Genomic DNA, 13,491 nt, shown 5'->3' on the forward strand with positions numbered 1-13,491 from the left:
TACCCCGTCCCACACAGGCAGCCAGCCCAGCAGCAGCCTGGCAGTCTCTGGCTCCCCCGAACTCTCTGCCGGTGTAGGGGGCAGGAACAGACGTGTGCATGTCGTTCTGCCTTGGCCTGGGAGTGTGTTCCCCCTGCCTGTCCCCCAGGGTCAGGGGCAAGGGCCCGGAGAGAGCACCACCCCGAAGCGCTTTTCTCCCGGGCTTGGGAGCATTGTGCGTGCCTGGCGGGAACAGCGGGCGGGAGTGCTTGCAAACCGGCCTTTGGAGGCAGCCGGGGAGGTCTTCCAGCGGGAGAGTGCCGGTTGTGCTCAGACGCCCCACAGGCCAGGGGCAGGACCCAGCAGTGTCCCTGCCCCTGGCAGCCTTGCCCAGACCCTCCTGGCCTCCGGGGGTACTGCCCCACCAAGGGGCAGGCTGCGGGGACTGGGTCCAGACATGCCCGGGCGCCTCCCCAGGCTCATCCCCGCTGGTGCCTTTCCCCTGGGCCTAGGCCTCGGTTGAGGCCTCCTTGGAGAGGAGGTTGCTGGCAGGGGCTGTCTCCACACTGCAAGGTGCTGGAGCTCAGAGGGCCTCGTCCGAGGGAAGGGACCAGCAAGGGGCTGGATGCCCAAGACCTCTTTGGCCCAGCAGCCTCAGGGCAGCAGGGAGAGGAAGAGGCCCAACTTGCCCCTAGGTCGGCTCTGCCCCTTCCCACACAGGCGGCCAGCCCAGCAGCTGCCTGACAGACTCTGGCTCCCCGAGCTCTCTGCCGGTGCAGGGGTCAGGAACACACGTGTGCATGTGGTTCTGCGTTGGTCTGGGAGTGTGGACCCACTGCCTCGCCCCCACGCTCAGGGGCAAGGGCCCGGAGAGAGCACCACCCCGAAGCGCTTTTCTCCCGGGCTTGGGAGAATTGTGCGCGCCTGGCGGGAACAGCGGGCGGGAGTGTTGGCAAACCGGCCTTTGGAGGCAGCCGGGGAAGTCTTCCAGTGGGAGAGGGCCGGTTGTGCTCAGAGGCCCCACAGGCCAGGGGCAGGACCCAGCAGGGCCCCTGCCCCTGGCCAGCCTTGCCCAGACCTTCCTGGCCTCCGGGGGTACTGCCCCACCAAGGGGCAGGCTGCGGGGACTGGGTCCAGACATGCCCGGGCGCCTCCCCAGGCTCATCCCCGCTGGTGCCTTTCCCCTGGTCCTAGGCCTCGGTTGAGGCCTCCTTGGAGAGGTGGTTGCTGGCAGGGGCTGTCTCCACACTGCAAGGTGCTGGAGCTTAGAGGGCCTCGTCAGAGGGAAGCGACAAGCAAGGGGCTGGATGCCCAAGATCTCTTTGGCCCAGCAGCCTCAGCGCAGCAGGGAGAGCAAGAGGGCCAACTTGCCCCTAGGTCGGCTCTGCCCCTTCCCACACAGGCGGCCAGCCCAGCAGCTGCCTGACAGACTCTGGCTCCCCCGAGCTCTCTGCCGGTGCATGGGGCAGGAACAGACGTGTGCATGTCGTTCTGCCTTGGCCTGGGAGTGTGGACCCCCTGCATGGCCCCCAGGCTCAGGGGAAAGTGCCCGGAGAGAGCACCACCCCGAGGCGATTTTCTCCCGGGCTTGGGAGCATTGTGCGCCCTTGGTTGGAACAGCGGGCGGGAGTGTTGGCAAACCGGCCTTTGGAGGCAGCCGGGGAAGTCTTCCAGTGGGAGAGGGCCGGTTGTGCTCAGAGGCCCCACAGGCCAGGGGCAGGACCCAGCAGGTCCCCTGCCCCTGGCCAGCCTTGCCCAGACCTTCCTCGCCTCCGGGGGTACTGCCCCACCAAGGGGCAGGCTGCGGGGACTGGGTCCATACATGCCCGGGCGCCTCCCCAGGCTCATCCCCGCTGGTGCCTTTCCCCTGTGCCTAGGCCTCGGTTTAGGCCTCCTTGGAGAGGAGGTTGCTGGCAGGGGCTGTCTCCACACTGCAAGGTGCTGGAGCTCAGAGGGCCTCGTCAGAGGGAAGGGACCAGCAAGGGGTTGGATGCCCAAGACCTCTTTGGCCCAGCAGCCTCAGGGCAGCAGGGAGGGCAAGAGGCCCAACTTGCCCCTAGGTCGGCTCTGCCACTTCCCACACAGGCGGCCAGCCCAGCAGCTGCCTGACAGACTCTGGCTCCCCCGAGCTCTCTGCCGGTGCAGGGGGCAGATCAGACTTGTGCATGTGGTTCTGCCTTGGCCTGGGAGTGTGGACACCCTGCCTTGCCCCCAGGCTCAGGGGCAAGGGCCCAGAGAGAGCACCACCCTGAAGCGCTTTTCTCCCGGGCTTAGGAGCATTGTGCACGCCTGCTGGGAACAGTGGGCGGTAGCGCTTGCAAACCGGCCTTTGGAGGCAGCCGGGGAGGTCTTTCAGTGGGAGAGGGCCGGTTGTGCTCAGAGGCCCCACAGGCCAGGGGCAGGACCCAGCAGGGCCCCTGCCCCTGGCCAGCCTTGCCCAGACCTTCCTGGCCTCCGGGGGTACTGCCCCACCAAGGGGCAGGCTGCGGGAACTGGGTCCAGACATGCTCGGGCGCCTCCCCTGGCTCATCCCCGCTGGTGCCTTTCCCCTGGGCCTAGGCCTCGGTTGAGGCCTCCTTGGAGAGGAGGTTGCTGGCAGGGGCTGTCTCCACACTGCAAGGTGCTGGAGCTCAGAGGGCCTCGTCAGAGTGAAGGGACCAGCGAGGGGCTGGATGCCCAAGACGTCTTTGGCCCAGCAGCCTCAGGGCAGCAGGGAGAGCAAGAGGCCCAACTTGCCCCTAGGTCGGCTCTGCCCCTTCCCACACAGGCGGCCAACCCAGCACCTGCCTGACAGACTCTGGCACCCCCAAGCTCTCTGCCGGTGCAGGGGACAGGAACAGACGTGGGCATGTGTTTCTGCCTTGGCCTGGGAGTGTGTTCCCCCTGCCTTGCCCCCAGGCTCAGGGGCAAGGGCCCGGAGAGAGCACCACTCCGAAGTGCTTTTCTCCCGGGCTTGGGAGCATTGTGCGAGCCTGACGTGAACAGCGGGCGGGAGTGTTTGCAAACAGGACTTTGGAGGCAGCCGGGGAGGTCTTCCAGTGGGAGAGGGCCGGTTGTGCTCAGAGGCCCCACAGGCCAGGGTCAGGACCCAGCAGGGCCCCTGCCCATGGACAGACTTGCCCCGACCTTCCTGGACTCCGGGGGTACTGCCCCACCAAGGGGCAGGCTGCGGAGACTGGGTCCAGACATGTCCGTGCGCCTCCCCAGGATCATCCCCGCTGGTGCCTTTCCCCTGGGTGTTGTCCTCGGTTGAGGCCTCTTTGGAGAGGAGGTTGCTGGCAGGGGCTGTCTCCACACTGCAAGGTGCTGGAGCTCAGAGGGCCTCGTCAGAGGGAAGGCACCAGCAAAGGGCTGGATGCCCAAGACCTCTTTGGCCCAGCAGCCTCAGGGCAGCAGGGAGAGCAAGAGGCCCAACTTGCCCCTAGGTCGGCTCTGCCACTTCCCACACAGGCGGCCAGCCCAGCAGCTGCCTGACAGACTCTGGCTCCCCCGAGCTCTCTGCCGGTGCAGGGGGCAGGTCAGACGTGTGCATGTGGTTCTGCCTTGGCCTGGGAGTGTGGACACCCTGCGTTGCACCCAGGCTCAGGGGCAAGGGCCCAGAGAGAGCACCACCCTGAAGCGCTTTTCTTCCGGGCTTAGGAGCATTGTGCCCGCCTGCTGGTAACAGTGGCCGGGAGCGCTTGCAAACCGGCCTTTGGAGGCAGCCGGGGAGGTCTTCCAGTGGGAGAGGGCCGGTTGTGCTCAGAGGCCCCACAGGCCAGGGGCAGGACCCAGCAGGTCCCCTGCCCCTGGCCAGCCTTTCCCAGACCTTCCTGGCCTCCGGGGGTACTGCCCCCCAAGGGGCAGGCTGCGGGGACTGGGTCCAGACATGCCTGGTCGCCTCCCCAGGCTCATCCCCGCTGGTGCCTTTCCCCTGGTCCTAGGTCTCGGTTGAGGCCTCCTTGGAGAGGAGGTTGCTGGCAGGGGCTGTCTCCACACTGCAAGGTGCTGGAGCTCAGAGGGCCTCGTCAGAGGGAAGGGACAAGCAAAGCGCTGGATGCCCAAGACCTCTTTGGCCCAGCAGCCTCAGGGCAGCAGGGAGAGCAAGAGGCCCAACTTTCCCCTAGGTCGGCTCTGCCCCTTCCCACAAAGGCGGCCAGCCCAGCAGCTGCCTGACAGACTCTGGCTCCCCCGAGCTCTCTGCCGGCGCAGGGGTCAGGAACAGACGTGTGCATGTGGTTCTGCCTTGGCCTGGGAGTGTGGACCCCCTGCCTGGCCCCCAGTCTCAGGGGCAAGGGCCCGGAGAGAGCACCACCCCGAAGCGCTTTTCTCCCGGGATGGGAGCATTGTGCGCGCTTGGTGGGAACAGTGGGCGGGAGTGCGTGCAAAACGGCCTTTGGAGGCAGCCGGGGAGGTCTTCCAGTGGGAGAGGGCCGGTTGTGCTCAGAGGCCCCACAGGCCAGGGGCAGGACCCAGCAGGGCCCCTGCCCCTGGTCAGCCTTGCCCAGACCTTCCTGGCCTCCAGGGGTACTGCCCCACCAAGGGGCAGGCTGCGGGGACTGGGTCCAGACATGCCCGGGCGCCTCCCCAGGCTCATCCCCGCTGGTGCCTTTCCCCTGGGCCTAGGCCTCAGTTGAGGCCTCCTTGGAGAGGAGATTGCTGGCAGGTGCTGTCTCCACACTGCAAGGTGCTGGAGCTCAGAGGGCCTCGTCAGAGGGAAGGGACCAGCAAAGGGCTGGATGCCCAAGACGTCTTTGGCCCAGCAACCTCAGGGCAGCAGGGAGAGCAAGAGGCCCAACTTGCCCCTAGGTCGGCTCTGCCCCTTCCCACACAGGCGGCCAGCCCAGCACCTGCCTGAGAGACTCTGGCTCCCCCGAGCTCTCTGCCGGTGTAGGGGGCAGGAACAGACGTGTTCATGTCGTTCTGTCTTGGCCTGGGAGTGTGTTCCCCCTGCCTGGCCCGCAGGCTTAGGGGCAAGGGCCCGGAGAGAGCACCACCCCGAAGCGCTTTTCTACCGGGCTTGGGAGCATTGTGCGTGCCTGGCGGGAACAGCGGGCGGGAGTGCTTGCAAACCGGCCTTTCGAGGCAGAAGGGGAGGTCTTCCAGCGGGAGAGTGCCGGTTGTGCTCAGACGTCCCACAGGCCAGGGGCAGGACCCAGCGCTGTCCCTGCCCCTGGCAGCCTTGCCCAGACCTTCCTGGCCTCCGGGGGTACTGCCCCACCAAGGGGCAGGCTGCGGGGACTGGGTCCAGACATGCCCGGGCGCCTCCCCAGGCTCATCCCCGCTGGTGCCTTCCCCCTGGGCCTAGGCCTCGGTTGAGGCCTCATTGGAGAGGAGGTTGCTGGCAGGGGCTGTCTCCACACTGCAAGGTGCTGGAGCTCAGAGGGCCTCGTCAGAGGGAAGGGACCAGCAAGGGGCTGGATGCCCAAGACCTCTTTGGCCCAGCAGCCTCAGGGCAGCAGGGAGAGGAAGAGGCCCAACTTGCCCCTAGGTCGGCTCTGCCCCTTCCCACACAGGCGGCCAGCCCAGCACCTGCCTGACAGACTCTGGCTCCCCCGAGCTCTCTGCCGGTGCAGGGGTCAGGAACAGACGTGTGCATGTGGTTCTGCCTTGATCTGGGAGTGTGGACCCACTGCCTGGCCCCCAGGCTCAGGGGCAAGGGCCCGGAGAGAGCACCACCCCGAAGCGCTTTTCTCCCGGGCTTGGGAGCATTGTGCGAGCCTGGCGTGAACAGCGGGCGGGAGTGTTTGCAAAGAGGACTTTGGAGGCAGCCGGGGAGGTCTTCCAGTGGGAGAGGGCCGGTTGTGCTCAGAGGCCTCACAGGCCAGGGGCAGGACACAGCAGGGCCCCTGCCCCTGGCCAGCCTTGCCCAGACCTTCCTGGCCTCCGGGGGTACTGCCCCACCAAGGGGCAGGCTGCGGGGCCTGGGTCCAGACATGCCCGGGCGCCTCCCCAGGCTCATCCCCGCTGGTGCCTTTCCCCTGGGCCTAGGCCTCGGTTGAGGCCTCCTTGGAGAGGAGGTTGCTGGCAGGGGCTGTCTCCACACTGCAAGGTGCTGGAGCTCAGAGGGCCTCGTCAGAGGGAAGGGACCAGCAAGGGGCTGGATGCCCAAGACCTCTTTGGCCCAGCAGTCTCAGGGCAGCAGGGAGAGGAAGAGGCCCAACTTGCCCCTAGGTCGGCTCTGCCCCTTCCCACACAGGCGGCCAGCCCAGCAGCTGCCTGACAGACTCTGGCTCCCCGAGCTCTCTGCCGGTGCAGGGGTCAGGAACACACGTGTGCATGTGGTTCTGCGTTGGTCTGGGAGTGTGGACCCACTGCCTCGCCCCCACGCTCAGGGGCAAGGGCCCGGAGAGAGCACCACCCTGAAGCGCTTTTCTCCCGGGCTTGGGAGAATTGTGCGCGCCTGGCGGGAACAGCGGGCGGGAGTGTTGGCAAACCGGCCTTTGGAGGCAGCCGGGGAAGTCTTCCAGTGGGAGAGGGCCGGTTGTGCTCAGAGGCCCCACAGGCCAGGGGCAGGACCCAGCAGGGCCCCTGCCCGTGGCCAGCCTTGCCCAGACCTTCCTGGCCTCCGGGGGTACTGCCCCACCAAGGGGCAGGCTGTGGGGACTGGGTCCAGACATGCCCGGGCGCCTCCCCAGGCTCATCCCCGCTGGTGCCTTTCCCCTGGTCCTAGGCCTCGGTTGAGGCCTCCTTGGAGAGGAGGTTGCTGGCAGGGGCTGTCTCCACACTGCAAGGTGCTGGAGCTCAGAGGGCCTCGTCAGAGGGAAGGGACAAGCAAGGGGCTGGATGCCCAAGATCTCTTTGGCCCAGCAGCCTCAGCGCAGCAGGGAGAGCAAGAGGGCCAACTTGCCCCTAGGTTGGCTCTGCCCCTTCCCACACAGGCGGCCAGCCCAGCAGCTGCCTGACAGACTCTGGCTCCCCCGAGCTCTCTGCCGGTGCATGGGGCAGGAACAGACGTGTGCATGTCGTTCTGCCTTGGCCTGGGAGTGTGGACCCCCTGCCTGGCCCCCAGGCTCAGGGGAAAGGGCCCGGAGAGAGCACCACCCCGAGGCGATTTTCTCCCGGGCTTGGGAGCATTGTGCGCCCTTGGTTGGAACAGCGGGCGGGAGTGTTGTCAAACCGGCCTTTGGAGGCAGCCGGGGAAGTCTTCCAGTGGGAGAGGGCCGGTTGTGCTCAGAGGCCCCACAGGCCAGGGGCAGGACCCAGCAGGTCCCCTGCCCCTGGCCAGCCTTGCCCAGACCTTCCTCGCCTCCGGGGGTACTGCCCCACCAAGGGGCAGGCTGCGGGGACTGGGTCCATACATGCCCGGGCGCCTCCCCAGGCTCATCCCCGCTGGTGCCTTTCCCCTGTGCCTAGGCCTCGGTTTAGGCCTCCTTGGAGAGGAGGTTGCTGGCAGGGGCTGTCTCCACACTGCAAGGTGCTGGAGCTCAGAGGGCCTCGTCAGAGGGAAGGGACCAGCAAGGGGTTGGATGCCCAAGACCTCTTTGGCCCAGCAGCCTCAGGGCAGCAGGGAGGGCAAGAGGCCCAACTTGCCCCTAGGTCGGCTCTGCCACTTCCCACACAGGCGGCCAGCCCAGCAGCTGCCTGACAGACTCTGGCTCCCCCGAGCTCTCTGCCGGTGCAGGGGGCAGATCAGACTTGTGCATGTGGTTCTGCCTTGGCCTGGGAGTGTGGACACCCTGCCTGGCCCCCAGGCTCAGGGGCAAGGGCCCAAAGAGAGCACCACCCTGAAGCGCTTTTCTCCCGGGCTTAGGAGCATTGTGCACTCCTGCTGGGAACAGTGGGCGGTAGCGCTTGCAAACCGGCCTTTGGAGGCAGCCGGGGAGGTCTTTCAGTGGGAGAGGGCCGGTTGTGCTCAGAGGCCCCACAGGCCAGGGGCAGGACCCAGCAGGGCCCCTGCCCCTGGCCAGCCTTGCCCAGACCTTCCTGGCCTCCGGGGGTACTGCCCCACCAAGGGGCAGGCTGCAGCAACTGGGTCCAGACATGCTCGGGCGCCTCCCCTGGCTCATCCCCGCTGGTGCCTTTCCCCTGGGCCTAGGCCTAGGTTGAGGCCTCCTTGGAGAGGAGGTTGCTGGCAGGGGCTGTCTCCACACTGCAAGGTGCTGGAGCTCAGAGGGCCTCGTCAGAGTGAAGGGACCAGCGAGGGGCTGGATGCCCAAGACGTCTTTGGCCCAGCAGCCTCAGGGCAGCAGGGAGAGCAAGAGGCCCAACTTGCCCCTAGGTCGGCTCTGCCCCTTCCCACACAGGCGGCCAACCCAGCACCTGCCTGACAGACTCTGGCTCCCCCAAGCTCTCTGCCGGTGCAGGGGACAGGAACAGACGTGGGCATGTGTTTCTGCCTTGGCCTGGGAGTGTGTTCCCCCTGCCTTGCCCCCAGGCTCAGGGGCAAGGGCCCGGAGAGAGCACCACTCCGAAGTGCTTTTCTCCCGGGCTTGGGAGCATTGTGCGAGCCTGACGTGAACAGCGGGCGGGAGTGTTTGCAAACAGGACTTTGGAGGCAGCCGGGGAGGTCTTCCAGTGGGAGAGGGCCGGTTGTGCTCAGAGGCCCCACAGGCCAGGGTCAGGACCCAGCAGGGCCCCTGCCCATGGACAGACTTGCCCAGACCTTCCTGGACTCCGGGGGTACTGCCCCACCAAGGGGCAGGCTGCGGAGACTGGGTCCAGACATGTCCGTGCGCCTCCCCAGGATCATCCCCGCTGGTGCCTTTCCCCTGGGTGTTGTCCTCGGTTGAGGCCTCTTTGGAGAGGAGGTTGCTGGCAGGGGCTGTCTCCACACTGCAAGGTGCTGGAGCTCAGAGGGCCTCGTCAGAGGGAAGGCACCAGCAAAGGGCTGGATGCCCAAGACCTCTTTGACCCAGCAGCCTCAGGGCAGCAGGGAGAGCAAGAGGCCCAACTTGCCCCTAGGTCGGCTCTGCCACTTCCCACACAGGCGGCCAGCCCAGCATCTGCCTGACAGACTCTGGCTCCCCCGAGCTCTCTGCCGGTGCAGGGGGCAGGTCAGACGTCTGCATGTGGTTCTGCCTTGGCCTGGGAGTGTGGACACCCTGCCTTGCCCCCAGGCTCAGGGGCAAGGGCCCAGAGAGAGCACCACCCTGAAGCGCTTTTCTTCCGGGCTTAGGAGCATTGTGCCCGCCTGCTGGTAACAGTGGCCGGGAGCGCTTGCAAACCGGCCTTTGGAGGCAGCCGGGGAAGTCTTCCAGTGGGAGAGGGCCGGTTGTGCTCAGAGGCCCCACAGGCCAGGGGCAGGACCCAGCAGGTCCCCTGCCCCTGGCCAGCCTTTCCCAGACCTTCCTGGCCTCCGGGGGTACTGCCCCACCAAGGGGCAGGCTGCGGGGACTGGGTCCAGACATGCCTGGTCGCCTCCCCAGGCTCATCCCCGCTGGTGCCTTTCCCCTGGTCCTAGGTCTCGGTTGAGGCCTCCTTGGAGAGGAGGTTGCTGGCAGGGGCTGTCTCCACACTGCAAGGTGCTGGAGCTCAGAGGGCCTCGTCAGAGGGAAGGGACAAGCAAAGGGCTGGATGCCCAAGACCTCTTTGGCCCAGCAGCCTCAGGGCAGCAGGGAGAGCAAGAGACCCAACTTTCCCCTAGGTCGGCTCTGCCCCTTCCCACAAAGGCGGCCAGCCCAGCAGCTGCCTGACAGACTCTGGCTCCCCCGAGCTCTCTGCCGGCGCAGGGGTCAGGAACAGACGTGTGCATGTGGTTCTGCCTTGGCCTGGGAGTGTGGACCCCCTGCCTGGCCCCCAGTCTCAGGGGCAAGGGCCCGGAGAGAGCACCACCCCGAAGCGCTTTTCTCCCGGGATGGGAGCATTGTGCGCGCTTGGTGGGAACAGTGGGCGGGAGTGCGTGCAAAACGGCCTTTGGAGGCAGCCGGGGAGGTCTTCCAGTGGGAGAGGGCCGGTTGTGCTCAGAGGCCCCACAGGCCAGGGGCAGGACCCAGCAGGTCCCCTGCCCCTGGTCAGCCTTGCCCAGACCTTCCTGGCCTCCAGGGGTACTGCCCCACCAAGGGGCAGGCTGCGGGGACTGGGTCCAGACATGCCCGGGCGCCTCCCCAGGCTCATCCCCGCTGGTGCCTTTCCCCTGGGCCTAGGCCTCGGTTGAGGCCTCCTTGGAGAGGAGATTGCTGGCAGGTGCTGTCTCCACACTGCAAGGTGCTGGAGCTCAGAGGGCCTCGTCAGAGGGAAGGGACCAGCAAAGGGCTGGATGCCCAAGACGTCTTTGGCCCAGCAACCTCAGAGCAGCAGGGAGAGCAAGAGGCCCAACTTGCCCCTAGGTCGGCTCTGCCCCTTCCCACACAGGCGGCCAGCCCAGCACCTGCCTGAGAGACTCTGGCTCCCCCGAGCTCTCTGCCGGTGTAGGGGGCAGGAACAGACGTGTTCATGTCGTTCTGTCTTGGCCTGGGAGTGTGTTCCCCCTGCCTGGCCCGCAGGCTTAGGGGCAAGGGCCCGGAGAGAGCACCACCCCGAAGCGCTTTTCTACCGGGCTTGGGAGCATTGTGCGTGCCTGGCGGGAACAGCGGGCGGGAGTGCTTGCAAACCGGCCTTTCGAGGCAGACGGGGAGGTCTTCCAGCGGGAGAGTGCCGGTTGTGCTCAGACGTCCCACAGGCCAGGGGCAGGACCCAGCGCTGTCCCTGCCCCTGGCAGCCTTGCCCAGACCTTCCTGGCCTCTGGGGGTACTGCCCCACCAAGGGGCAGGCTGCGGGGACTGGGTCCAGACATGCCCGGGCGCCTCCCCAGGCTCATCCCCGCTGGTGCCTTTCCCCTGGGCCTAGGCCTCGGTTGAGGCCTCATTGGAGAGGAGGTTGCTGGCAGGGGCTGTCTCCACACTGCAAGGTGCTGGAGCTCAGAGGGCCTCGTCAGAGGGAAGGGACCAGCAAGGGGCTGGATGCCCAAGACCTCTTTGGCCCAGCAGCCTCAGGGCAGCAGGGAGAGGAAGAGGCCCAACTTGCCCCTAGGTCGGCTCTGCCCCTTCCCACACAGGCGGCCAGCCCAGCACCTGCCTGACAGACTCTGGCTCCCCCGAGCTCTCTGCCGGTGCAGGGGTCAGGAACAGACGTGTGCATGTGGTTCTGCCTTGATCTGGGAGTGTGGACCCACTGCCTGGCCCCCAGGCTCAGGGGCAAGGGCCCGGAGAGAGCACCACCCCGAAGCGCTTTTCTCCCGGGCTTGGGAGCATTGTGCGAGCCTGGCGTGAACAGCGGGCGGGAGTGTTTGCAAAGAGGACTTTGGAGGCAGCCGGGGAGGTCTTCCAGTGGGAGAGGGCCGGTTGTGCTCAGAGGCCTCACAGGCCAGGGGCAGGACACAGCAGGGCCCCTGCCCCTGGCCAGCCTTGCCCAGACCTTCCTGGCCTCCGGGGGTACTGCCCCACCAAGGGGCAGGCTGCGGGGACTGGGTCCAGACATGTCCGTGCGCCTCCCCAGGATCATCCCCGCTGGTGCTTTTCCCCTGGGCGTAGGCCTCGGTTGAGGCCTCTTTGGAGAGGAGGTTGCTGGCAGGGGCTGTCTCCACACTGCAAGGTGCTGGAGCTCAGAGGGCCTCGTCAGAGGGAAGGGACCAGCAAAGGGCTGGATGCCCAAGACCTCTTTGACCCAGCAGCCTCAGGGCAGCAGGGAGAGCAAGAGGCCCAACTTGCCCCTAGGTCGGCTCTGCCCCGTCCCACACAGGCAGCCAGCCCAGCAGCAGCCTGGCAGTCTCTGGCTCCCCCGAGCTCTGCCGGTTTAGGGGGCAGGAACAGACGTGTGCATGTCGTTCTGCGTTGGCCTGGGAGTGTGTTCCAACTGCCTGGCCCCCAGGCTCAGGGACAAGGGCCCGAGGAGAGCACCACCCCGAAGCGCTTTTCTCCCGGGCTTGGGAGCATTGTGCCTGCCTGGCGGGAACAGCGGGCGGGAGTGCTTGCAAACCGGCCTTTGGAGGCAGAACGGGAGGTCTTCCAGCAGGAGAGTGCCGGTTGTGCTCAGACGCCCCACAGGCCAGTGGCACGAAGCAGCAGGGCCCCTGCCCCTCGCAGCCTTGCCCAGACCTTCCTGGCCTCCGGGGGTACTGCCCCACCAAGGGGCAGGCTGCGGGGACTGGGTCCAGACATGCCCTTGCGCCTCCACTGGCTCATCCCCGCTGGTGCCTTTCCCCTGGGCCTAGGCCTCGGTTGAGGCCTCCTTGGAGAGGAGGTTGCTGGCAGGGGCTGTCTCCACACTGCAAGGTGCTGGAGCTCAGAGGGCCTCGTCAGAGGGAAGGGACCAGCAAGGGGCTGGATGCCCAAGACCTCTTTGGCCCAGCAGCCTCAGGGCAGCAGGGAGAGCAAGAGGCCCAACTTGCCCCTAGGTCGGCTCTGCCCCTTCCCACACAGGCGGCCAGCCCAGCAGCTGCCTGACAGACTCTGGCTCCCCCCAGCTCTCTGCCGGTGGAGGGGGCAGGAACAGACGTGTGCATGTGGTTCTGCCTTGGCCTGGGACTGTGGATCCCCTGCCTGGCCCCCAGGCTCAGGGGCAGGGGCCCGGAGAGACCACCACCCCGAAGCGCTTTTCTCCCGGGCTAGGGAGCATTGTGCGCGCCTGGCGGGAACAGTGGGCGGGAGGGCTTGCAAACCGGCCTTTGGAGGCAGCCGGGGAGGTCTTCCAGTGGGCAAGGGCCGGTTGTGCTCAGAGGCCCCACAGGCCAGGGGCAGGACCCAGCAGGGCCCCTGCCCCTGGCCAGCCTTGCCCAGACCTTCCTGGCCTCCGGGGGTACTGCCCCACCAAGGGGCAGGCTGCGGGGACAGGGTCCAGACATGCCCGGGCGCCTCCCCTGGCTCAACCCCGCTGGTGCCTTTTCCCTGGGCCTAGGCCTCGGTTGAGGCCTCCTTGGAGAGGAGATTGCTGGCAGGTGCTGTCTCCACACTGCAAGGTGCTGGAGCTCAGAGGGCCTCGTCAGAGGGAAGGGACAAGCAAGGGGCTGGATGCCCAAGACCTCTTTGGCCCAGCAGCCTCAGGGCAGCAGGGAGAGCAAGAGGCCCAACTTGCCCCTAGGTCGGCTCTGCCCCTTCCCACACAGGCGGCCAGCCCAGCAGCTGCCTGACAGACTCTGGCTCCCCCGAGCTCTCTGCCGGTGCAGGGGGCAGATCAGACGTGTGCATGTGGTTCTGCCTTGGTCTGGGAGTGTGGAACCACTGCCTGGCCCCCACACTCAGGGGCAAGGTCCCGGAGAGAGCAACACACCGAAGCGCTTTTCTCCCGGGCTTGGGAGAATTGTGCGTGCCTGGCGAGAACAGCGGGCGGGAGTGTTGGCAAACCGGCCTTTGGAGGCAGCCGGGGAGGTCTTCCAGTGGGAGAGGGCCGGTTGTGCTCAGAGGCCCCACAGGCCAGGGGCAGGACCCAGCAGGGCCCCTGCCCCTGGCCAGCCTTGCCCAGACCTTCCTGGCCTCCGGGGGTACTGCCCCACCAAGGGGCAGGCTGCGGGCCTGGGTCCAGTCATGCCCGGGCGTCTCCCCAGGCTCATCCCCGCTGGTGCCTTTCCCCTGGGCCTAGGCCTCGGTTGAGGCCTCCTTGGAGAGGAGGTTGCTGGCA

This window comes from Dama dama, unplaced genomic scaffold (genome assembly GCF_033118175.1).
Source record: "Dama dama isolate Ldn47 unplaced genomic scaffold, ASM3311817v1 ptg000094l, whole genome shotgun sequence".
Taxonomy (NCBI): Eukaryota; Metazoa; Chordata; class Mammalia; order Artiodactyla; family Cervidae; genus Dama; species Dama dama.